Genomic DNA, 27,782 nt, shown 5'->3' with positions numbered 1-27,782 from the left:
GACAATAAATTTTATTTCTTTTTTTTGCTAATCAGCTGACTTTAGAAAATACATTTTTAAGGAAGCAAAGGAATAAGCAGTTCCAGGTTCACTCTAGTACATAAACAAATATCCAATAGATTCCCCAAAGTACCATACTTCATGACTGAGATGATGTTGGCCTTGGAAATTTTCAAAGTGGATGTTGCAAGCTGATCACTATGGCTGTAAAAATAAAAGGAGATATAACAACATTAAACATTTGGTTTTAGGCACTTTAACTTCCTGATATGTACCTGTATGGATTTCAAATTTTTCCTCTATTATCTAAGATAGTCACTGTTTGAAAGCCAAGGCCTCCTCTCCCATCCATCTGTTATCTGCTAGGGGATTAGTATAGCATTTTAACATTTGATCTTATTTTCTCCCTTCTGGATCACGTGGATTGGCTTCGCCACCGTATGAGTTTGCCAAAAGTGAGAGTAACATGCCAAACCAAACATCTGTCACTAAACTGCAGGAGATTTATTATTTTTACCTAAAAGAATACTTGCTACATCAAGAATACTGTAGTCATTAAGCCAGATGAGGTCCCAGGCCAGGTGGATGGTGTGACCACGGACACCAAGGTCTCAGAAAACACCCTGCTCTTCCCACTCACAGAGCCCTGAAGGACCCAGCCTTTCCTAGTGGAGTGCTGTCAAGAAAGACAACTAAGAGGAAAGTTCTGACGAGGGGATATGCAAGTCTACAAAGAGTTATTCGAGTCACTTTTATAGTTTCTACAAAATTTGAAGACTGAGAATAAAAATGGTCCTCAGCCACTTGTTCATTGGTCAGCCTTAGCATCTAAAATAAATGCTCTTCCACAACCCCTAGCAAGCCAGGAGGGGGTAATAAAGACAGCTTTTGGCAAGACCTCAGGAGAAAGAGAAATTTTGTTTCTCAACACTGTATCCCAGGAGGGTAGGGAAGAAAATAGAAAATTAATACCAAAGGACAGTGTTTCTATATCTCCACAGCACATCTTTAGGATGGGAATCAGGCTGTTACCTTAGTTTCAAAGATCAACTTCCAATAGCAAAGGTAAGGTGACAAGCCATTCAAGGTATTTAAAACATAAGCACTAAAATTTTATCCATGCATTTATGTGTGTGCTTTTGAAAAAAAAGGCCTGTCACTATATTGCAGTCCCCACTGGATAAATATATTTTTTACTGAGTTTATTAGACATATAACAATTTTAGAAGACATCTGTCAAAGACAGTAACTTTAGTTTTAGAACTGTTAATATTATGCCATTTATTTTCTAACAGTGTTTATTATGCAAGGACTGATTGCCTGTTGAGGTCATTCTTGGTTCTCAAAACGAAAACCATATTATTATATAATTACCTAGACTCCCCCTGCACCATTATCTAAAAGAGTGGGACAAAGGATCAGAAGGTGACCAAGCAAAACAAGTACTTTGTTTTAGAGCCTTTACACTTCAGAAAAATCACTCCCGTGATGCTCAGAGCTTTCAATGCTATTAAATCACAGTTTTCTGGCCAGGCACAGTGGCTCATGCCTGTAATTCCAACACTTTGGGAGGCCAAGGCAGGAGGATGGCTTGAGGCCAGAAGTTCAAGACCAGCCTGGGCAACATAGTGAGAACCCATCTCTACAATTAAAAAAATGCAAAAATTAGCCGGACATGTGCACACACTGGTAGTCCCAGCTACTCTAGAGACTGAGGTGGCAGGATCACTTGAGCCAAAGAGCTCGAGGCTGCAGTGAACTATGATTGCATCACTGCACTCCAGCCCAGACAACAGTGAGACCCTGTCTCTAAAAAATAAAATAAAATGCATACTTTTTAAAGCATCAGTAACCAGGAATCTCTATTAAGCTTGTATACCATTCTTGGCCTCCTCATACTCAGTCATCTCAATTCCAACCAGATGTCCAAACCAGAACCCTGGGAGCGATTCTTGTCCTCTCCCTCTGCCTCAGTCTCCATATCCAATCATCCCCCACAAAGCCCTTTGAATATCATTCTAAAATACATCATGAGCTTTTTCACGCTCTCTGGTTAAAGGTAGTCCAAGTCAACACTGTCTTATATTGGGGCTGCTACAATCAGAATTTTTAAAATAAAAATAGTAGCAAACACCTTATAATCCTTACTATGGGTCAGGTACCCCTCTAAGTGCTTTAAATGCATTAGCTGATTTATTCTTCTCAATAACCCTATAAAGCATTCTAGCACCACTTGAAGATGAAGAAACTGATGCACAGAGAAGTTAACTGACTTTCCCAATATCACGCACCTAGGAAGTGGAGGAGCCAGCTGTCCCCTCCTCACTGACCCTTTGCACTCACACCTGCCATCCTCTGGTCTGATTTCCACACAGCAACCAGTGTGATTGTTTACACAAGTAACTTTTATACAGAACCAGAAACCTTGAAGTGAGAACAGAACACAACTTTATTCTTTTCTTCCAAACAGCCTGATCAAACCGGCTCTGCAGGACAGGTTCTTTCCTGGCGCCTGGGGCAAGTCCCTTGACTTTTTTTTGGTGCTGTCAGTTAATACGAATTCTCTCTTTTAGTAGCAAAATGGTCTCATTTCAATAATAAAAATGCCCAGTTCAGCGTGTTGGTTGAAACACTGAATTTCATTACAGTTAATGTTTCCTCCCCACCACCCACCCAAACCCCAAACCTGCTAGGGCTGGCGGCCTTTGTGGTGGGGCTGGCTCCTCTCTCCTGGCCTCCTCCTCTTCATTGTCTCAGCCGCTTCAGCCAGCTAAGGTTGGAGGGGCCAGGAAAGAGAGATAAGAAACAGAAAAGATCTTGTGTGACAGACACAGGCGTAATCTACCATTGACAGACTCTGGCCGTGGCAGGTGTTTAAAGCTGACTCTTGCTCTCGAGACTTTTTTTTTTTTTTTTTTGAGACGGAGTCTCGCTTTGTCGCCCAGGCTGGAGTGCGGTGGTGCATCAGCTCACTGCAAGCTCCGCCTCCTGGGTTCACGCCATTCTCCTGCCTCAGCCTCCCGAGTAGCTGGAACTACAGGCGCCCGCAACCACGCCCGGATAATTTTTTGTATTTTTTAGTAGAGACGGGGTTTCACCGTGTTAGCCAGGATGGTCTCCATCTCCTCACCCTAGATAGTCCTCTGTAAGTTCCTCTGATTGGAGCTCATTGAACTAGGCAAAGCCTCGACCTTAGCTGGATGCTTACATACCCACTCCAGCCCCACGTTCAGCTTCTGAATCTGAAGACACATCTCCAGCCTCTGTCTGCTAAGGTTGTCTGGTATGGACAGAAGTTCTCTTAAGCATGATACCCTTTTTTTTTTTTTTTTAATTTTTATTTTTATTTATTTTTTTTAATTTTGAATTATTTTTTTTTCTTTTTTTTTAATTATACTTTAAGTTTTAGGGTACATGTGCACATTGTGCAGGTTAGTTACATATGTATACATGTGCCATGCTGGTGCGCTGCACCCACTAACTCGTCATCTAGCATTAGGTATATCTCCCAATGCTATCCCTCCCCCCTCCCCCCACCCCACAACAGTCCCCAGAGTGTGATATTCCCCTTCCTGTGTCCATGTGATCTCATTGTTCAATTCCCACCTATGAGTGAGAATATGCGGTGTTTGGTTTTTTGTTCTTGCGATAGTGACTTGGAACCAACCCAAATGTCCAACAATGATAGACTGGATTAAGAAAACGTGGCACATATACACCATGGAATACTATGCAGCCATAAAAAATGATGAGTTCATGTCCTTTGTAGGGACATGGATGAAATTGGAAACCATCATTCTCAGTAAACTATCGCATGATCCCCTTTTAAATGACCGCACGTATATATTCCTCCCAAGGATTTCATACCTTGGAGCTGCCAATGCAAACTGTCAATACTAGTTAACTTTCCAAATGCAGTTCCTTACTTTGATGACAGTAAGCTATTTACCAGGTATTTCTGTGACCCATGGACTCCAAAGGCTACAGGTCAAACCTTCCACGTGGTCTCCTTGGAGCACCCCTCACTAGCACACCTGAGGCAAGGTAAAAATACCTGTCCTACCAATCTCTCATGGGGTTGTAGGGAAGACACGATGCATTGGAGATTCTTTCAATGGGAATTTCCAAATCTCAACTATCTCCTTGGCCTTTTCAATTTTAGTTCCTATATAGCCTTAAGATAGGCAGAGGGGTGAAGATCCACAGAAGTGGTTTCAGCACCTCTTTCATAATTCTGCCATAAATGATCTCACTCGCTGCACTTTGAAATGTGGGGGTAATTAGGCCCTCAGCTGCAGTGAATCAGGAAGAGTCCCATTTTAACATTCTGTTAGAAATACCACATCACGCCTTTCCATTGCTATTAGCATTAAATACTAAAAAACACTAATCATACTATGTCCTTCCACTGCTATTGCGATTAAATGCTAATTCTTTACCACATTCTATGGAGCACTGCATGATATGGGCCTTGCCTACCTGTCTAGCCTTGTTTCATAACTCTCTTTTCAGGTTCAGCTGCATGGGTCTTCTTGCAGGTCCTTGGATTCTCTAAGCTCTTTCCTACCTCAGGACCTTCATACATGCCTAGGAGATTCTTCCTCCTACCACTCTTGTCCTCATTTGTTAGGTCTCAGCTTAAATATTATCTCATAGCAAAGGATTTTCCTGAAGTATTATAGCTCTCCGCCCCTAGCCAACTATTCTCATTCATATATATTATTTTACTTTACAGCCTTTACCACAAATTGTAAATGTGTGATTGTGTATTTTCAAGTTTATGGCCATATGGCCAGAAACTGGTTAATGATTTACTAAATTATTTCTGTTTTCCTCCTGGACATACAGTTGAACTACATATCCCAGCCTCCCTTGCAGTTAGGTACAGCCATATGACTGTTGTAGTCAATGGAATGTAGGTAGAAAAAGAACACTTCCAGGCCTGGCCTGTAAAATCTTGCCACATCTGATCCCCCATTCTTTTTTTCCATTCACCACCTTAATAGAGAAGATTTCAAAGACCCAGAAGAGCATACAATCACAAGAGGAAAGTGATCTGAGTTAGTGCTTAGAGGAGAGAGTCCAGTATAGTCAAGATAGCAGCAGCAGCCGCACTGGACTATTGCTTGAGCAAGAAACAAATTTTTATTAGGTTAAGTCATTGAATTTTCTCTTATAGAAGTATTCCAGCAAGTAAATTGAAGAAAGAATGACAGAATTAGATTACCACTATATTAAACCCTAATGAATTCATGAATCTAGACAATGATCATCAATAGCTATTATTTGTGATGGGAAGAAGAAGCTTTGAGAATATTCACAGAATATTAAATATATTTCATTGCATCCTGGGCTCTCTTTTCTTTCTTTTGTTTTTCAATTTTTATTTTAGATTCCAGGGTACACACGCAGGTTTGTTAGAAAGGCATATTGCATGATGCTGGGGTTTGGAGTATGATTAAACCCACCATCCAGGAAGTGAGCATAGAACCCAGCAGGTATTTTTTCAACCTTTGCCCCCCTTCCTTCCCACTCTTGTATTTCCAAGTGTCTATTGTTCTCCTCCTTATGTCCATGTGTACCCCATGTTTAGCTCCCCCTTATAAGTGAGAACATGTGTTATTTGATTTTCTGTTTCTTCATTACTTCAGCTGCATCCATGTTGCTGCAAAGAACATGGTTTCATTCTTTTTTATGGCTGTATAGTACTCCATGGTATATAAGCATTAATACCACATTTTCTTTATCCAATCCACTGTTGATGGGCACCTGGGTGGGGTCCATGTCTTTGCTATTGTGAATAGTGCTGCAATGAACATACAGGTGCATGTGTCTTTTTAGTAGAATGATTTATTTTCCTTTGGGTATAAACTCAGTAATGTCATTGCTTGGTTGAATAGTAGTTCAACTCTTATTTCTTTGAGAAATCTCCAAACTGCTCTCCCCAGAGGCTGAACAAATTTGCATTCCCAGCAACAATGTATAAGCATTCCCTTTTCTCCACAGCCCCACCAACATCTGTTATTTTTTGGCATTTTAACAAAACCCATTCTGACAACTGTGAGATGGTATCTCATTGTGGATTTGATTTGCATTTCTCTGATGATTAGTGATGAGCATTTTTTCATGTTCATTGGCTGCTTGTATATCTTTTTTTAAGAAGTGTCTGTTCATGTCCTTTGCCCATTTTTAATAGGGTTATTTGTTTTTTGCTTGTTGATTTAAGTTCCTTATAGATTCTGCATATTAGACTTTTGTCAGATACATAGCTTGCAAATATTTTCTGCCATTCTCTAGGTCATCTATTTACTCCATTGATAGTTTCTCTTGCTATTCAGAAGCTCCTCAGTTTAATTAGGTCCCACTTCTCAATTTTTGCTTTTATTGCAATTGCTTTTGAGGACTTAGTCATAAATTCTTTGCCAAGGCTGATGTTGAGAAGGATATTTCCTAGGTTTTCTTCTGTTATAGTTTCAGGTCTTACATTTAAGTCTTTAATCCATCTTGAGTTAATCTTTGTATATGGTAAGAGATAGGGGTCCAGATTCACTCTTCTGCATATGGACAGCCAGTTATCCCAACACCATTCATTGAATAGAGTCCTTTTCCCACTGCTTACTAGTGGTAGATGTGTGGCTTTATTTTTGGGTTCTCTATTCTGTTCCTTCCATTGGTGATTTTCTATTTTTGTACCAGCATCATGCTTTTTTTGGTTACCGTAGCCTTGCATTACAGTTTGAAGTCAGGTAATGTGATGTCTCTGACTTTGTTCTTTTTGCTTAGGATGCTTTGGCTATGTGAGCTTTTTTGGTTCCATACAAATTTTAGAATAGTTTTTTCTATTTCTGTGAAAAATGAAGTTAGTAGTTTGATAGGAATAGTGGGCTCTTTTTTCTATTTATATTCACCTCCAGATGATCACATTTGGTCCCAGCCTTTTCATACATCTAGCCATTGAAAACTTCCACATTTTTATCTCCAGAGCTATTAATTCCAGTGAAGTTCGGATTTCTATATTCAACTGCCTCCTCAAAGTCTCTACTTGGCTGTCTAAAAATTTCTCAAGTTTAACATGTACACAACAGAACTCTTTATTTCTCTCCAAAAACCTCCTCCCACAGTCTTCCACATGTGAGCAGATGAATCTAAGCCACCATCATATCTCATCCAGTGATAGCTGATGTCCATATAATGAGTTCTTCACACAACATCTAGGGTGCATGAACTTTTCAAAATTCAAATCAGATAATGCCACTTCCCTGTTTGAAACCTTTGTACAGCTTTCCGATACACTCAAAAAAATTCAAACATTTTTTCATGGCCTCCTCCTTCTTGGCTGCTCTGACTTCATTTTCTACCACACTTTCCAATGCACGCCCTTCTCAAATCTTCTTATTGTTCCTTGAAAGAAGCAAGCTCATTCCTGCCTCAGGGCCTTTGTATTTGCTATTCCCCTGCTTGGAACTCTGTTCTACCATCTACTTATGGCTTTGTCCTGCACTTCATTCAGACATCCTTGAGAAGGCTTGTCCAATCTATCAAAAATAGCACCTTGCATCCTTCCACTGGCCCTGCCCTGACTCTTACTCTATTTTATTTTTTTCATTGAAGTTATTACTATTTGATATTACGTATTTGCTCACTTGCCAGAATGGAAGCTTCATGAATGCAGGAATTGTGTTTGCCTTGTCCATTGCTGTTTCTTCAGTGCATAGAAGAGTCATTACCAATGAGTGGGAACTCAATACGTATTTGTTAAATAAACAAATTGATTAATGGATTATTGTTGTGGGAAGTCAGGGACCCCAAACAGAGAGACTGGCTGAAGCCATGGCAGAAGAATGTGGATTGTGAAGATTTCATGGACATTTATTAGTTCCCCAAATTAATACTTTTATAATTTCTTATGCCTATCTTTACTGCAATCTCTAAACACAAATTGTAAAGATTTCATGGACAATTATCACTTCCCCAAACAATACCCTTGTGATTTCCTATGCCTGTCTTTACTTTAATCTCTTAATCCTGTCAGCTGAGAAGAATGTATGTCACCTCAGGACCCTGTAATAATTGCATTAACTACACAAATTGTACAGCATGTGTGTTTCAACAGTATGAAATCTGGGCACCTTGAAAGAAGAACAGGATAACAGCAATTGTTCAGGGAATAAGAGAGATAACCTTAAACTCTGACCACCGGTGAGCCGGGTGGAACAGAGCCATATTTCTCTTCTTTCAAAAGCAAATGGGAGAAATATCGCTGAATTCTTTTTCTCAGCAAGGAACATCCCTGGGAAAGAGAATACGCGCCTGGGGGTATAGGCCTATAAACGGCCCCCCAGGTGTGGTCGTCTTTTGTGGTCTGTAGACTGCAGGGGTGAAATAGACCCCAGTCTCCCATAGGGCTCCCAGGCTTATTAGGAAGAGGAAATTCCCGCCTAATAGTTTTGGTCAGACCGGTTGCTCTCAAAACCCTGTCTCCTGATAAGATGTTATCAATGACAATGGTGCCCAAAACTTCGTTAGCAATTTTAATTTCGCCCCGGTCCTGCGGTCCTGTGATCTCGCCCTGCCTCCACTTGCCTTGTGATATTCTATTACCTTGTAAAGTATTTGTTGTCTGTGACCCACACCTATTCACACACTCCTTCTCCTTTTGAAAATCCCTAATAAAAACTTGCTGGTTTTGTGGCTTGTGGGGCATCACGGAACCTACCGACATGTGATGTCTCCCCCAGATGCCCAGCTTTAAAATTTCTCTCTTTTGTACTCTGTCCCTTTATTTCTCAAGCTGGCCAATTCTTAAGGAAAATAGAAAAGAACCTATGTGACTATTGGGGCAGGTCCCCCAATAGATTATAAACAAGTGACCACAAAACCTTCCAAGTTTGACTCAATCACAGTTATGAGCCACATTTAGGAAACCCTGACATACAAGCATTCTGTTATTTATTGACTGGGTAAACTGGAGAGAGATGCCTGATCTCCTTGTGCCTCAGTTTTTTCATCTGTATAATGGAGGAATAATATCATCTGTTTCATAAGAGTGCAAGGCTTAAATAAATGAATAATGAAGTTCTCAGACTAGAACAATGCATAGTATAATACATAGTAGGTACTCAGTAAATGTTTGCTGACATTATTATTATTACAGAATTCCAGATTTTCAGTGTTTAAATTAAGAAAATAGAGGAAAGGGCCATTTTTCACATTAAAGGAATTTTTAAAGTCATAAACAATAAATATGTATTGGGATTTACAAAGCAGGCCTTAACTGCATGAGAGGTAAGAAGTAGCAGAGAAACTTAGAATGAAAGTATTAAAAATCGCTTCCAATTACAAATCACTATGAAATAAAAATAATTATGAAAATATGAGGTAGTCATTCAGATTTGATTAACAACCAAAAGAAATCAGTTTATATACAACTTTTCAGGAATACACCTACAGGGTAAATTAAAGGACATCTGAATTCTTCAATACTTAACGCCACCATAATCGGCAAAGACAGATGGAGCCCTTTCCTCCTGCCCTTGCCCCCTCTATTCCACATAACCATTATATCCCTCTCTTACTAACAACTTCTATCTTGAAGGCAGCAACATGATTCCTACTATAGCCCAGGCTTATCATATTAGGGCAAGACCAATATACTTAGCCTGAAAACAGGGTTCCACAAATGAAGGTGCTTGATTAGCTAAGCTACATGTTAAGAAATCACTTCTGCACTAAAAGTAAAGCCAAAATTGAAGCCAAACCTGAATAATTTTGATAAAACTTGCTTTTAAGTAAGTTGTTTCTGCATTTATCTCAGCTTCATTTCCTACACGTCACTGAGGGGAATTTTTCCTCTTTTTATCATCCACAATTATTGTTCTGGCATTTTGTTGTTGTGTTGGTTTGTCTGTTCATTTGCTTTCTTGCTTTGCTTGCATCCTGATGGATTAAAACCATCAGGGTGAGATTCTGCTACAATCTTCTTCAGCCAAACTTGCTTGCCAAGTATGTAGCAGTCTTCCTGTTCCCACATAGCAACCTCCCATCTTTTCTTAGTATTTTGAAGCATGCCAAAGAAAGAAAATGATACTGGGTGTCTCAACATACCTTAAGCTTTGGCCCTCCTGTCCCTCAAACAACCTAACAAACAAAATATAGCCATTTACAGAGCCCACCACAGCTCAGCAAGGCCTACTACCTCTGTTGACTCCACCTCTGGGGGCAGGGCATAGCTGAACAAAAGGCAGCAGAAACTTCTGCAGACTTAAACATCCCTGTCTGACAACTCTGAAGAGAGCAATGGTTCTCCCAGCATGGCATATGAGCTCTGAGAACGGACAGACTGCCTCCTCAAGTGGGTCCCTGACCCCGGTGTAGTCTAACTGGGAGATACCTCCCAGTAGGGGCTGACTGACACCTCATAAAGGTGGGTGCCCCTCTGGGACAAAGCTTCCAGATGAAGAATCCAGCAGCAATATTTGCTGTTCTGCAATATTTGTTGTTCTGTAGCCTCTGCTGGTGATACCCAGGCAAACAGGGTCTGGAGTGGACCTCCAGCAAACTCCAACAGACCTGCAGCTAAGGGATCTGACTGCTAGAAGGGAAACTAATAAACAGAAAGGAATAGCATCAACATCAACAAAAAGGACATCCACACCAAAACCCCATCTGTAGGTCACCAGTATCAAAGACCAAAGGTAGATAAACCCACAAAAATAGGGAGAAACCAGAGCAGAAAAGCTGAAAATTCTGAAAACCGGAGTGTCTCTTCTCCTCCAAAGGATCGCAGCTCCTACCCAGCAACAGAACAAAGCTGGACAGAGAATGACTATGACAAGTTGACAGAAGTAGGCTGCAGAAGGTTGGTAATAACAAACTTCTCTGAGCTAAAGAAGGATGTTCGAACCCATTGCAAGGAAGCTAAAAACCTTGAAAAAGAGGTTAGATGAATGGCTAAGTAGAATAAACAGTGTTGAGAAGACCTTAAATTACCTGATGGAGCTGAAAACCATGGCACAAGAACTACGTGACTCATGCACAAGCTTCAGTAGCCAATTCGATCAAGTGGAAGAAAGGGTATCAGTGATTGAAGATCAAATTAATGAAATAAGGCAAGAAGAGAAGTTTAGAGAAAAAAGAGTAAAAAGAAATGAACAAAGCCTCCAAGAAATATGGGACTATGTGAGAAGACCAAATCTACGTTTGATTGGTGTATCTGAAAGTGATGGGGAGAATGGAACCAAGTTGGAAAACACTCTTCGGGATATTATCCGGGAGAAATTCCCCAACCTAGCAAGGCAGGCCAACATTCAAATTCAGGAAATACAGAGAACACCACAAAGATACTCCTCAAGAAGAGCAACCACAAGACATGTAATTGTCAGATTCACCAAGGTTGAAATGAAGGAAAAAATGTTAAGGGCAGCCAGAGAGAGAGGTCGGGTTACCCACAAAGGAAAGCCCATCAGACTAACAGCAGTTCTCCCAGCAGAAACTCTATAAGCCAGAAGAGAGTGGGGGCCAATATTCAACATTCTTAAAGAAAAGAATTTTCAACCCAGAATTTCATATCCAGCCAAACTAAGCTTCTTAAGTGAAGAAGAAATAAAATCCTTTACAGACAAGCAAACGCTGAGAGATTCTGTCACCACCAGGCCTGCCTTACAAGAGCTCCTGAAGGAAGCACTAAACATGGAAAGGAACAACTGGTACCAGCCACTGCAAAAACATGCCAAATTGTAAAGACCATAGATGCTAGGAAGAAACTGCATAAACTAATGGGCAAAATAACCTGCTAACATCATAATGTCAAGATCAAATTCACACATAACAATATTAACCTTAAATGTAAATGGGCTAAATGCCCCAATTAAAAGACACTGACTGGCAAATTGTACAAAGAGTCAAGACCTATCAGTGTGCTGTATTCTGGAGACCCATCTCACATGCAGAGACACATATAGGCTCAACATAAAGGGATAGAGGAAGATCTACCAAGCAAATGGAAAGCAAAAAAAAGCAGGAGTTGCAATTTCAGTCTCTGATAAAACAGACTTTAAACCAACAAAGATCAAAAGAGACAGAAAGGCCATTAAATAATGGTAAAGGGATCAATTCAACAAGAAGAGCTAACTATCCTAAATATATATGCACCCAATACAGGAGCACCCAGATTCATAAAGCAAGTCCTTAGAGATGTACAAAGAGACTGAACTCCCACACAATAATAATGGGAGACTTTAACGCCCCACTGTCAACATTAGACAGATCAATGAGACAGAAGGTTAAGAAGGATATCCAGGACTTGAACTCAGCTCTGCACCAAGTGGACCTAATAGACATCTACAGAACTCTCCACTCCAAATCAACAGAATATACATTTTTCTCAGCACCACATCACACTTATTCCAAAATTGACCACATAGTTGGAAGTAAAACACTCCTCAGCAAATGTAAAAGAACGGAAATCACAACAAACTGTCTCTCAGACCACACTGCAATCAAATTAGAACTCAGGATTAAGAAACTCATTCAAAACTGCACAACTACATGGAAACTGAACAACCTGCTCCTGAATGACTACTGGGTACATAACGAAATGAAGGCAGAAATAAAGATGTTCTTTGAAACCAATAAGAACAAAGACACAACGTACCAGAATTTCTGGGACACATTTAAAGCAGTGTATAGAGGGAAATTTATAGCACTAAATGCCCACAAGAGAAAGCAGGAAAGGTCTAAAATTGACACCCTAACATCACAATTAAAAGCACTAGAAAAGCAAGAGCAAACAAATTCAAAGGCTAGCAGAAGGCAATAACTAAGACCAGAGCAGAACTGAAGGAGATAGAGACACAAAAAACCCTTCAAAAAATTAATGAATCCAGGAGCTGTTTTTTTGAAAAGATCAACAAAATTGATAGACTGCTAGCAAGACTAATAAATAAGAAAAGAGAGAAGACTCAAATAGACACAATAAAAAATGATAAAGGGGATATCACCACCGATCCCACAGAAATACAAACTATCATCAGAGAATACTATAAACACCTCTACACAAATAAACTAGAAAATCTAGAAGAAACTGATAAATTCCTGGACATATACACCCTCCCAAGACTAAACAAGGAAGAAGTTGAATCTCTGAATAGACCAATAACAGGCTCTGAAATTGAGGCAATAATCAATAGCCTACCAACCAAAAAAAGTCCATGATCAGACGGATTCACAGCCGAATTCTACCAGAGGTACAAAGAGGAGCTGGTACCATTCCTTCTGAAACTATTCTAATCAATAGCAAAAGAGGGAATCCTCCCTAACTCATTTTATGAGGTCAGCATCATCCTGATACCAAAGCCTGGCAGAGACACAACAAAAAAAGAGAATTTTAGACCAATATCCCTGATGAACATCAATGCGAAAATCCTCAATAAAACACTGGCAAACCGAAACCAGCAGCACATCAAAAAGCTTATCCATCATGATCCAGTCGGCTTCATCCTTGGGATGCAAATCTGGTTAAACATATGCAAATCAATAAAGGTAATCCATCACATAAACAGAACCAATGACAAAAACCACATGATTATCTCAATAGATGCAGATAAAGCCTTCGACAAAACTCAACAGCCCTTCATGCTAAAAACTCTCAATAAACTAGGTATTGATGGAACGTACCTCAAAATAATAAGAGCTATTTATGACAAACCCACAGCCAATATCATACTGAATGGGTAAACACTGGAAGCATTCCCTTTGAAAACTGGCACAAGACAGGGATGCCCTCTCTCACCACTCCTGTTCAACATAGTGTTGGAAGTTCTGGCCAGGGCAATCAGGAAGGAGAAAGAAATAAAGGGTATTCAATTAGGAAAGGAGGAAGTCAAATTGTCCCTGTTTGCAGATGACATGATTGTATATTTAGAAAACCCCATCATCTCAGCCCAAAATCTCCTTAAGCTGCTAAGCAACTTCAGCAAAGTCTCACGATACAAAATCAATGTGCAAAAATCACAAGCATTCCTAGACACCAATAACAGACAGACAGAGAGCCAAATCATGAGTGAACTCCCATTCACAATTGCTACAAAGATAATAAAATATCTAGGAATCTAACTTACAAGGGATGTGAAGGACCTCTTCAAGGAGAATTACAAACCACTGCTCAATGAAATAAAGGAGGATACAAACAAATGGAAGAACATTCCATGCTCATGGATAGGAAGAATCAATATTGTGAAAATGGCCATACTGCTCAAGGTAATTTATAGATTCAATGCCATCCCCATCAAGCTACCAATGACTTTCTTCACAGAATTGGAAAAACTACTTTAAAGTTCATATGGAACCAAAAAAGAGCCCGCCAAGACAATCCTAAGCAAAAAGAACAAAGCTGGAGGCATCACATTACCTGACTTCAAACTATACTACAAGGCTATAGTAACCAAAACAGCATGGTACTGGTACCAAAACAGAGATATAGACCAATGGAACAGAACAGAGGCCTCAGAAATAACACCACACATCCACAACCATCTGATCTTTGACAAACCTGACAAAAATAAGAAATGGGGAAAGGATTCCCTATTTAATAAATGGTGTTGGGAAAACTGGCTAGCCATATTTAGAAAGCTGAAACTGGATCCCTTCCATACCCCTTATACAAAAATTAATTCAAGATGGATTAAAGACTTAAATGTTAGACCTAAAACCATAAAAACCCTAGAAGAAAATTTAGGCAATACCATTCAGGGCATAGGCATGGGCAAGGACTTCATGACTAAAACACCAAATGCAATGGCAACAAAAGCCAAAATAGACAAATGGGATCTAATTAAACTAAAGAGCTTCTGCACAGCAAAAGAAACTACCGTCAGAGTGAACAGGCAACCTCCAAAATGGGAGAAAATTTTTGCAATCTACCCATCTGACAAAGGGCTAATATCCAGAATCTACAATGAACTCAAACAAATTTACAAGAAAAAAACAAACAACCCCATCAAAAAGTGGGAAAAGGATATGAACAGACACTTCTCAAAAGAAGACATTTATGCAGCCAACAGACACATGAAAAAATACTCATCATCGCTGGTTATCAGAGAAATGCAAATCAAAACCACAATGAGATATCATCTCACACCAGTTAGAATGGTGATCATTAAAAAGTCAGGAAACAACAGATGTTGGAGAGAATGTGGAGAAATAGGAACACTTCTACACTGTTGGTTGGAGTGTAAACTAGTTCAACCATTGTGGAAGTCAGTGTGGCGATTCCTCAGGGATCTAGAACTAGAAATACCATTTGACCCAGCCATCCCATTACTGGGTATATACCCAAAGGATTATAAATCATGCTACTATAAGACACATGCACACGTATGTTTATTGCAGCACTATTCACAATAGCAAAGACTTGGAACGAACCCAAATGTCCATCGATGATAGACTGGATTAAGAAAATGTGGCACAGATACACCATGGAATACTATGCAGCCATAAAAAGGGATGAGTTCATGTCCTTTGTAGGGATATGGATGAAGCTGCAAATCATCTTTCCGAGCAAACTATCACAAGGACAGAAAACCAAACACCACATGTTCTCACTCATAGGTGGAAATTGAACAATGAGAACACTTGGACACAGGGTGGGGAACATCACGCACTGGGGCCTGTCATAGGGTGGGGTACTGGGGGAGGGATAGCATTAGGAGAAATACCTAATGTAAATGAAGAGTTAATGGGTGCAGCAAACCAACATAGCACATGTATACCCATGTAACAAACCTGCAGGTTGTGCACATGTACCGTAGAACTTAAAAGTATATATATATATATAAAATAGCCTTTAAGAAAGATGGCTCTTAAGATATAAAGGAAAATTAAAAATTAGTAAAGTTAAATATGGCATTATGATTATCATACTAAATAGGCCTACTGCATATTCCTACTGTGATTCTTTTTAGATTGAAAATGAAAAACCATAGATGTGGATTAAAGTACTGCTTGAGACATTATGTCTTTTAGGGACTCACTGGTAATAACATATCTTCCCTATCCACCTATTGCAGAAAATTCTCCAGTAAAACAATTGTTAAACCCTTAAAAAAATTGTTTAAACGAATTCTACTGAAACCTGAATGTTCCTTCTTAGAAAGGTTGAATAAAAATTATGCTTTCCAACTGAGAAATTATATTTCATTTTATGACAGTAATTGTCTGCAGGCTATTTGTTTTAAATATATTAACCACATCAGATTTAATCTGGAAAGTTCTGCAATTTAAGTGTTCAAAAAGCGTATAAGCTAAAAGCTTAAATCAAGGCCATCCATGGATGGGAACTTTTTGTTGTTAAAGAGAAAGATCTTTTGTGCTATTTTAAGAATCTCCTTGTTGAAAGATCTTGAATGCAGTAAGAAAATCTATAAACCTCGGACACTTGGCTGAACCAAGGTCAGGTTAAGGTTACGAGAGGGATTTATCCAACTCATCAGTCTGAGAACATAAATATACTTAAATAATAAAAGAAACAACATGGAATATAAGTAACCTAGCTACTCAGATTACTATCACAGTGCAAAAATTCAAGATATCTCCAATGCACTTCACATTTTCATCACTAGCATCAGTTAAAGTTAGTTGAATATATACATACATATTCAACCAGAATGTAATACATTTTTCTTCCCTACAGAGTATATTTTCTACATCAATCTAAATGTTTCTCTTCCTCCTCTCTTATGAAGATGTATAATATTGGAGACATTTTATACTTCTTTTCCTTATTCTGTCACTATATGCCGTAAGTTGCCAGGTCTTATTGATTCTACTTTTACAATAACCTCTCGTGAGCCCCCTCCTCTCTAATCTCCTGATAGTATCCTAATTCAGGGCCTCATAGCAACCTATCATCTGCATGGCTGTAATAACTAGCCCAATAACTGGTCCCTGCATTTAGCCTCTCCCTACCCCAACATATCTTAAATACTTCTGTCAGATTAATTTTCCTAATGAACAACTCTGATTTTTCATCCCCTTGCCCAAATGCCTTACAATCTACAACATAAAGTCTAGATTCCCCAGCCCAGCATTTAAAAGCAGGATCTAGCCACAATCTATGTTTAAAATCGGATTTTCCTCTACTTTTTCACAGCTATTTTTTCCTTTGTTTTAACTCACATTCTTCTCCTCCCTAATTTTGCGCTTTCCTGACTCGGAAACGGCCTTTCCTTCCTTCTCTGCTGTTGCAGATTCTACACTTCCTTCAAGGCTCAAGGTCTAGCTCAGTGCCACATCCTCCACAAAGCCTTCTCTTAATGTCTCATTTGGAAGTAACTGCTTCCACCTCCAAAGTACTCTGAAGGACATTTTGAAAATGCCTCTTTCTCAACTTTCTTCTGTTTCTTATTTTCTTTATCAACTCCTTAAGAAGACAATCCAACTCTTATTTGCTTTTGTATTTTCCAATTGAATGGCACAGCAGTATTTGCACGCTGGTTGACTAAATAAATAATAGTTGAAGAAATAAATATGTGTATATCCAACAAACAAGAGGCGACATCACATCAGTTTTATGTAAAAGAAGACATGATCTAACACATAGAAAAATACTGTACTTGATACTGTAGCTAGACATCAGCAAAAAAGAAAAAAGTACATTGAAAAGGAATAAATATTTATATCTAGGTAAAAATATAAAAGAATCTTTTCTAAGAAAGATCTCAGAGTATTTACTTTAATCAATATATTTTATTGTAAAGCGTGTGCACAGTTTTTAATGGCCAAATATACCCAATTCTTTAATTTTTACTTTATTTGTTACTAATACTAGGAAATGCTGATGATTTGGCTCTAGAAAGTTGAAATAACATTTGAAACACCATCAATTCTAAATATGGCCAAAGTGAACCCAGAATCTGGTAATTCATTTCCTGAAAAATAGAGTTAAAGTCGATGTTTCACTATGAACCTTTGAAATCATCATCAAATTCATTTTTTTCATGTGTGTCTGGTGAAGTTCTTGGTATATAAACACTCATAAACACCACATATTGGATGAATGAATCAATCAATCAACAAGAGTGCTGATGGTAGTTGTAGCTACTACCCTCTGAGTGATAATCCTGTACCAATACATTGAGCTGACAAACAGCTGCACAGAAAATAGGTGCTCAGTAAATATTTGTTGAGTTTAATTCACATAATTTTAGAGCTGGCCAGTCACAGTGGTTCATGCCTCTAATCCCAGCACTTTGGGAGGCTGAGGCAGGAGAATCACTTGAGGCCCAGAGTTCAAGACCAGTCTGGGTGATATAGTGAGACCCCCTTCTCTAATTTTAAAAATAGATAGATAGATAGATATCATGTACATAAATAGAGATTCATAAATACATAAATATTAAAATATATATTTAATGTATAAATTTATGTATTTAAATATATAAATATATATGGATGTATAAATTTATATATTTAAATATATAATTATATATGAATATATATTCATAAATATATGGAATACCTCTGCTATCCAATATTTTAATATATAAATATGTTTAAATATATGAATATATAAATATAAATACATATTAAGATATACAGAGATATACATATGAATATGTATATCTATGATACATATTTAGATCTATCTAAATATTTATCTAATATATAGATATAGATATACAAAGATATGTATATCTATATACATTTTAATATATATTTACTTTTATATATTTATATATTTAAATATATTTATATATTAGAATATTGGATAGCAGAGGTATATCCATATATATTTATGAATATATATCCATTTAGATCTATCTAAGTATATATCTATCTAATATATATACATAGATATAGATATACATAGATAGATATGTGGATATATAGATGCATATATATCTATAGTTACATAATTTTAGAGCTGGAGAGGACCTTAGAAATGATATACCTTCTGGTTATTGCTCTCTCCTCTATGAGTATGCACAGCTTTTTGCATATGCTTATTGAAGCACATGTACTAGCAAAGTACTTAGTTTTCTTCAAGTTAACTCCTTGAAGACAAAGATGTTGTGATGACACACCTTCCCCACCTAGCCAGATGCTTGCTTCGCAGATTGTAGGCACTTGAATGCTTGCTAAGTGAGTGAATGAGAGTGAATCTAGGCCTCTGCTATCCAATATAGCCATTAGCCACATGTGGATATTTAAATTAATTAGAATTAAACAAAATTTAAAAATCAGTTATTTAGTCACACCTACTGCATTTAAAGTGTTCAGTCACCACATGTGGCTAGTGACTACCATATTGGACAGAGCAGAGAATATTTCCATTATTGCAGAAAGTTCTATTGGACAGTGTTGATCTAGAGTATTTCTCTCACTTTGCACAACAGAATGAGCTCAGGGAAGTTGTCACTTGCTCAAAATTAAACCATCAGAAGCAGAACTGAGATTAAAACTGGGAACTCCTAGATCAATATCCATTGTTGTTGAGTCATACCTCTGATTCATTTCAGAATTCTAACTGTATGTGGCCCTAACTTAAAGCTCCATATGAGCTTATGGTATGATATTAGGGGAAACATCGTCTTTGTGTTATGATTGTCATAGAAGTGATTTTATTTTTGTATTTTACTTGATCAATTTGCATGTTTGATAAAAATATATATAACAGGTAAAAAAAATGTACCTGGAAGTTCTGTACCTCTGGTATAGAAAGAAAAAATAATGCTAATTTTAAAAATACTTTCCAGGTATCTAGCTAAATAAAATATTATAGTATTCTGGTCTTGTGACCATTTACTTAGAAAAGCCATAGCATAGGCTCTGGTCGAATGTGCTTTTTGCTTTGGTTTTTTAGAAGCATTCCTCTTTGGTGTATTAATTTTTGAAAATTATTTGGATCCAAATCAACAAGTTACTTTTTTCAAAAAACAAAGGGGATTTTTTAAATTTAAAAACAAAGGCCATATTTTAATACAACATCACCAGCTATTGAGTGCGTACCAAAGAACTGCAAGAAAATTGGTCTTAAGAAAGAAAAAAGTACAATGACAGAAAACATGATATAGTGCTCCTCTAAGGAGATGGGAACCAGACTAATTGGAAAAAAACGCACACCTCCCAAGCATTTCCACATACACATATGTACAGGTTATATAAGCAAAGTAAATCAACAAATTACTAAGATTTTCCAGATTTGGAATTTAAGGTGGGTTTGGTTTAAATTCTTAAAAGATTTTCGCAACTGTTTTAGAAAGCATCAGTATTTTCTAAAATGCTCTTTCTTAGAGAAAGAGCCTATTTTCTACAACTTCCATAAATGTTATGTGTTTATAAAATTAGTATTTAGTATTTCCCAGAAAGGGCTATCCAGTTCTGCTTGGCGGGACAGGAATAATTATATGAGGTTAGGAAGTGATCATCCCCATAGCTATCCTAACATTAGAATGTGAAGGAGGCAAGGAAGTGGGGGGCAAAATTGGAGTTGAGATCACCCACATGCTATCAGTCTAGAGTTCTTAGGGATATTACAATCACTCAAAGAACACTTTTTGATCCACTCTAGATATGTCTTGACTGGAAAGAAGTTATAGAACAAATATTGTGGTTTCTGATAGAAAAGTATATAATCTAGTGTTGCTTTTAAGAATTACAAAGGCAATTTGCCATCTTCCCATAGAAATTTGAAAATTAGATGAAAAAGAACTAGTTATGAAAGAGATCAAGTTTTAGAATTAAAGGAGGTGCCTCAGAAAGTATCTGGTTCTTTCCTTGAAAGCCTTTATTCTCTTGTCAGACAGACTAGTAATCAAGATGATAAAATGTCAGTATTCAGGTATCAATAACATCCCTATTCAACCATAGGCCAAAGAGACAGGCTTTTTTTTGTTGCTGGTTTTTTTTTTAACTGTCATATTTCCTTTGATGTAAACTAAAAAACTTTTTGCTTGGCTGGGAATGTAATTATTCAAGCTCCTATGTCATTATCTGATAATGAATCCTCAACAACTCTAGTCAAGTTTGGTTTTAGGCAATGGAAAATTAAAGCAAGTACTTGATTCAGTTTTCTTAGAATATATGCTTTTTCAAACAACCCAATAGAGCAGTTTTTCCCAAAAATAAATGATGTATGGGGTAAAAAGTCATGGACTCCTGATGTTGATTTAAATTATTGTAATTATAATGTTACCTAAATGTGTATTACACATAAAATTAAATATCTTATAACTTTTATATCATTATAAAACAATATAAATTTATAAATTAAATACAACATAATGTCCTAAACATATGTTTCAAATTAACAATATTTGAATGTTCACTTACTCAGCAAACATTTATTTGAGGATCTACTCTGTTCCAGGCACACAGTATGTAATTCTAGCTGTTATAACAAACACATCCCAAATTTCAGTGGCTTATAAGATTAAATGTTTAAGTGAATAAGCCAGTTACAGAAGGACAAATATTGTGTGATTCCATTCATAGAGACGCAAGGTAGAAGAGTGGTTTCCAGGGAATGGGGAGTTATTGTTAAATGGGTACAGAATCTCAGTTTTGCAAGATGAAAAGACTTCTGGAGAAGGATGGGGGTGATGGTTGCACAACTATGTGACTGTACTTAATGCCACAGAACTGTGCACTTAAAAATGGTTAACATGGTCAATTTTATGTCATATGTATTTTTCCACAATCTTTTAAAATAGTAATGTTTAAAATCACACACAGCAAATTAAATGCTAATTTCTCACTTAACCTCACAGATCAATTTCCTGGTTATAAATTGCCAGTAGGGACCCAGGCAGGTAGAGGCTTTTCTATCTTCCACATCTGGCGTCTAGCATCATCCTTGACGTCAACATCCAGCTATCAGATGGGAGAAGAGTGAAAGGCTCATATGCAAGAGGTCTTTATGGGCCAGGCCTGGAAGTTGCACACATTCCACTGGCTGGAACTCAGTCTTGCAGCAGCACCTAATTGCAAGGGAAACTGGAAAACATAGTCGAACTGTGTACTCAAGAAAACAGGTTTGGTCATGACCTAGTCATCTATGCCATAGTCCATCCATCTGATACCAAAAAAAAAGCCATTTCACTCTTCTTCCCAAATAAATAATACACTCATTATTGTCACCAAATGAGATAACTAAAATCCACCCAGTCACTGCATCAAGTTCAAAGTGCAGGATTTCCATGTAATGCACAGAATTCTCAGTCAGATCTGAATATAATTCCACATTGTCCTGTAACCCAGTTATTCTCAACTAAGAATGATTTTGTCCCCCAGGAGATATTAGGCAATGTCTGAAGGTATTTTTGATTAACACAACTGGGAGTGAGGGGGATGATACTGGCAACTGATGGGTAGGGGCCAGGGAGGCTGCTAAACCTTGTACAATATACAGGACAGCCCCACTGTAAAGAATTGTCCAGTCTAACATTTCAATTAGAGCTGTGGCTTATGAACTAATAAAATATCTTCCCTCACTCACACACAATATGTAATGATAGAACAAATATAGTAAATACTTCCAGGTAGGAAAGGGGGAAAAGTGGGACCCTGGCCCATCACAAAAATGAAATTTTGCAGGGAGGCATTGTGATGGTTCTGAGCTGGCAGTGGGAGCTGTTTCTCAGCTACACCCTGTTTCCATTATCTGTGAGGAATCTGCTTATCTGTTGTCCTCTGTGGTCCCTGGCTCTGCCCTCTGGAAATTTTTCCTCTAAGCCCACATTTAAAATGAGTGTCGAGGAACGTGACTTTCTTGAGGAGAGTACAACTTTTAATGCAGGCTCATGATTTCTTTAGCAATACAGTAGTTCAAAAACTGAAAAGTATTTGATCCTTTTGCTTCCAGTCAGTTCCATATGCCAGAAACACTGAGGTTTCCTAGAGATAATTCTCAATCCTGATTATTTCTTTGCTTCTTCACTCCTCTCTTCCTCTCAATTTAAGGAGGCTACTTTGAGAGCATCAGACTTAAATGTGAAGACCACACCCTAAATATAATCTTTGTTTCACGGCTGAGTCTTAATGGGCCCTTGTTGCTCAAGAGCTTTTTCAATCTTATTTCCTATTCTTTGAGGTATAGAGCAGTTAGTTTTTCCCATCCCTTGAGGCTCCAAATTTCTGGACCCTCTATATTCCTTTTAATTTATGCTTGCAAACCTGCTAATTATTGCATGAGTTCATCTTATGTTTCCAATATCTTACTGAATGCAGCCATAAATATAACCTACTAACATTCCATTTTTCAACCTCTTATAGAACTATGGGTTTCACAGATATCTTACTTTCTTACCAAATTATTGTAGGTATAAGGTTGATGGAAGAGCTTCCCCTCTGCCTTCTGAAGCTTTGCTGAAATGACTGACAATAGACAGATTAACAGGAGAAAAGGCTTACAAATTCATTAGTGCACATGGACAGAGTAGTCCTGCAAATATGAGACTCAAAGAAAGACCAGAGGGTTGAGACTTAAATATCCTTTTTGTAGGGGAGAGGTAAAGGGGGAGTGTACGCATTTTTAAGGGGTAGTAAATGCTTTTCAAGGGAATTGAATAAACCTGTAAGAATTGTCACACCTCTGGCAGTAAGCAGTCTTAGCACATGTCTATTCACTCTATTGTTTTACCTGAGAGTTAACACACTTAGAATAGGTCTATAAATTCAAATCATTTCAAGAAACATGTATTGAATACCCACTAGGTACTCGGCTATTTAGAAAAGATACAAAGATGATCAGCAAACCACCCCTGCCTTTAAGAAACTTGAATTATAAGTACTGGAATAGATACTTAGCCTCAACATTCATTCCACCATCCTATCTGAAGAAGTTGGAAAGCTGAAAATTACATTTCTCAGACTCCTTTGCCACTCAATTTTTGGGTGCAAATAAGGCCTGCCAAATAAATTTCCTTATGAAAACACAGGTGCAAGTGAAATGGAAGCTCTCTTCTTGCTGCTGTGTCACTTGCAAGCAAGGTGTGATGACATGCCTGTGGCATTCAGACTCCTCATAGTCTTGACAGGTGTGAGCCGGTGGTGGCAGCAGCAGTAGCAGTGTTCTAGTGTCAGCTTCCCATCCCAGCTGCAGTGTATGTTAGTCAGAATAAACTAGACTTATGCTGTAGTGACAAGCATCCCCCAAAATCTCAGTGGCTTCATATAATAAAAGGTGCTTTCTCACAGACAAAATGTTTCCTGCAGGTGTGGGCAGTTGCTCTCCATGTGCTGACTTAGGAAATCTGGGCTGCTTCAATCTTGTGGCTGCTACATCTTAACCCAAGGTCTCCTCTATAACTATTGTGGCAGGGAAGAGGTAGTCTAGAGAACTGCTCAAAGGCTTTTCACTGTTTCATCCTGGAAGTGACGTGTTACTTCTCACATTTTATTGGCTAGACCTCATCACAAGGCCCCACTAACCGCAAGGGAATTGGGAACTGTAAACTCCCATATGCTCAGAAATCAAGGAGGACCAGATACTAGTGAACACTAGTAATGTTTACCACAAAGCATGTGACTTTGAATTCGACAGTCTGCTGACCTCAACCCCTTCAGCCCTTCCACAGATTTCAGAAGCAGTGAAGTGCCTGAATGAAATCCCTTTGTTTTGTTTTTTTTTTTTTTTTGAAACATCCAGAGTGGTTTCAGCTTCCTATGGTGAACCCTGACTGTATCCTTTGTGTGCTAGTGGCTTTCCATCCCCTTACCTCCAACCATTCTCTACCTTTCAGTGCCCTACTTTGTGCCCCAGGAGTCTGTCCTGTATGAACTGCATGTTCCGGGCCCCTCTACCCTCTGGCGTTGGTTGGTTTTGGATCATGGGAAGCACCACCAAGAGATCAGAAAGTAGGAGGTGAGAGAAATCAGGATATTTATCCCTTCTTCCTTTCAACTTCTCACCAGACTGTGGGTCCCTTACCCTGTCAACTCTGTGAAGAGTCCTTTCATTAAACGTTCCTCATTTAAACACATTGAATATGATATCTGTTTCCTGCCTTGACTATGACTCCTATCAGGGGTTTAATAATCAAACCATGAGTCTAAAAAAGAGTAACAGACTGTCTCCTATCTTCCATTTTATAAAGTAGAAGAGCTTTACAAAATGTAAATCTGAATATATCATGCTTCTGCTTTAAAACTTCAATGGCTCTTTGTTAACCCCTGTCACTGTACCCAACTCTAAGTTGCAGCCAGACAGAACTAATTTCAGTTCCCTCTGCAACATGGTCTCTCTTCCTTTGAGCCTCTGCACAGGCACTACCTCCTTCCTGGAAACTGCTCCCCACCCATGCTCATTATTCAGGCCTCAGCTTAAAGGCCTGAATTCAGGCTTCACTTACCCTAGAAGGCATTCCATAAACCTACTACTTATCCCTGTTAGATGCTTTTATAGTCTCCCACAGCAGTCTCCACTCACCATCACACACAGACAGCACTCAGTGTTACATTGTACTGCAACTGCCTGCTTACTTCTCTGTGTCCTCCAGTAGACCGTGAGATCTAAGACAGGGACGGCATTTCAAATCCATAGGACCTATTAAGGTGCTTGGCACCTAATAGACACTCAATAAATATTGGATAGTTCTGAATGTTATTGAAAAAGATTGAACTGTCCTCCTCTGGTCACCATTCTCTCTCTCTTTTCATTCGCCTACAAAAAAATCAGAAAAACATCAATAAAAATGTAATTTTTATTTACCCACCTTACTTTGTCACTATCTTACTTTTCACTGTCATCTTTTCACTTACTTTGTCACTTTTCATCTTACTTTGTCACTATCTTTTATGATGACTTCTCTTGCCAAGATTACCAATGACCTCCTAGACCTTCAATTCAGTAGCTTCTTTTCAGTCCAAATCCTCTGGGACTGCTCTGCAGCACTCTCTTGAAATGGTCCTCTGTCCTACATGGATCACAGATTGCTCTCTCTCTTTCTCTCTCTCTTCTCTCTCTCACACACACATACTCACATACCACACACACACACTTTAGTTGATCTGTTTGCATATCTCTGTTTTTCTCCATTCCTTTATAAGCCCCTATGTCTTATTCATTTGCATCTCTAGTACCCAGCATAGTGCCTGGCACACAATAGAACTTTGTAACTACGAATGTTACATGATTAAAACCCTCTGGGCTTCCAGGCCATCTCTTTCTTCATCTCCTTTTTCTCTTGACTGCTTGTTCTTAGGCACCTTCACGATCTCCTCTTTGCCTACCCTTTAAATATTCTTCAGAGTAACTCATCCTTATCCACCTTTTGGGCTTCAGCCATCAGCGATTACCTCAATTCCCAAATGTATATTTTCAATTCCCAATGCATTTTTATGAGCTAAGGCTGCCTCTCTCTCCCTAGATGTACTGCAAGCAGATCCCATAAAGACTCATTATCTCTTCCATTCCCAACCTGCCCTCCTCTTGCTTTCAATGTTCAGTCAATGAAATTAACATTCATCCAGTGCTCTAAATGACAAATCTCAAAGTCCCCCAATGCATCTCACTGTCTTTGCCCGCTGTCCTGCAGGGTAAGAAGCTTCATCCATTACCAAATCCCCAACCCCGAACCTGCCTCTGAATCTTTATTTTTTTTTTTAAATTTATTTCTCCTAGAACAACTTACCCCACTTTGTCCCAAATCATTTTCATCCTTTGAAATTCAGAAAACTGATTAACTTCAATTAATTGCTTCTCTGAGTTCTACATAGCTTGGTGCTAGGTTGTGTTTTTTTAATGACCTGTCTAAACATGTCTTCCTCACTAGATTGTAAAATTCTTGAGGGCAGTTATTGGCTTTTGGTTATGGGGTCTAGCCAATGATTGACATTTTAAGCAATTTTTTTATATGAATGAATGAGTAAACGAGTAAACTGAGAAAGAAAATATTTTCAATTAAACCCTTTCAGAATTACTGTGGCAGAATCTGAGTGAAAATGACAATAACTCAGTTTAAAAACATGAACATCACGTAACCAACTTTGTAACATTCATTGTAACAATATATGCATGATTATAGAAGGCAGGTAATTGTTATTCCCCTGGGGAGATTTTTTTTAAGCCTGCCCTGAAGATTTTGTTTTGTTTTTAAGACAGGGGCTTGTTCTGTTGCCCAGGCTAGAGTGCAGTGGCGCGATCTCCGATCATTGCAAGCTCCGCTTCCCCGGCTCAGGCTAACCTCCCTCCTCAGCCTCCCGAGTAGCTGGGATTACACTGTAGCCATGCCAGGCTCCCTGCAGAATTTGATTTTAAGCATTTCAGTTCTCAGTATAGACAGACAAATTTTTAAAGGGAGGGTATTATTTTAACTGCTTCTTTGCTCTTTTATCTTTTGTCCTGGGTGACAGGAACTAGATAAGCTATACCCGAGAGAAAGCGCCTGCAGCAGTACGGTGCCTGGGGACTTGATAGTCCCTCAGCACATCATTTTCCTTTTTCCTACCTTATCTTCCTTTTATATTTGAAGGCTCGTGAATTTAGAGTACCTAACGGAAATTTTAGTTTTAGGATTTCAATTTGACCAAAACAACGCTGAGATTTTAATTGCCTCTATTAACCCATGGCTCTCAAACCCAAACGAAAGAAACCACTGGAGGGGGTGGGGGAGAAAGGAGGCGGTGCAAAAACTGAAAAGAAAGGCGGAGAGGAAGCGGTAGAAGGAAGCTTTCTCTGTCGGGTTTGTCTTTTTTTAACCCCAGAAAGGCGTGACGTGCTAACTGCCGTCGCGGGTTAGAGTCCGCGGCCAAGCCCGCGCCCGCCCACAAAGTCCCCACCCTCCCTC

The 27,782-nt window shown here is 38.5% G+C and overlaps 1 long non-coding RNA gene across 4 annotated transcripts; it reads right to left on the bottom strand.

Annotated features, from left to right (window-relative positions):
* Nucleotides 1-27,782, bottom strand: LOC129525069 (uncharacterized). Of its 4 annotated transcripts, XR_010130235.1 has the most exons (5): nucleotides 27,444-27,782; nucleotides 25,477-25,657; nucleotides 23,303-23,370; nucleotides 2,687-2,770; nucleotides 1-204 (listed from the first exon to the last, which is right to left on the bottom strand). It is a non-coding gene; the product is annotated as an uncharacterized lncRNA (long non-coding RNA). The 4 variants fall into 4 exon arrangements; XR_010130230.1 differs by lacking the exon at nucleotides 2,687-2,770 and having other exon boundaries at nucleotides 25,424-25,657; nucleotides 27,444-27,781; XR_010130231.1 differs by lacking the exon at nucleotides 2,687-2,770 and having other exon boundaries at nucleotides 27,444-27,780.

Source organism: Gorilla gorilla, chromosome 1, assembly GCF_029281585.2.
Source record: "Gorilla gorilla gorilla isolate KB3781 chromosome 1, NHGRI_mGorGor1-v2.1_pri, whole genome shotgun sequence".
NCBI classification, from domain to species: Eukaryota; Metazoa; Chordata; class Mammalia; order Primates; family Hominidae; genus Gorilla; species Gorilla gorilla.
This window is presented reverse-complemented; position numbering and strand designations above follow the sequence as displayed.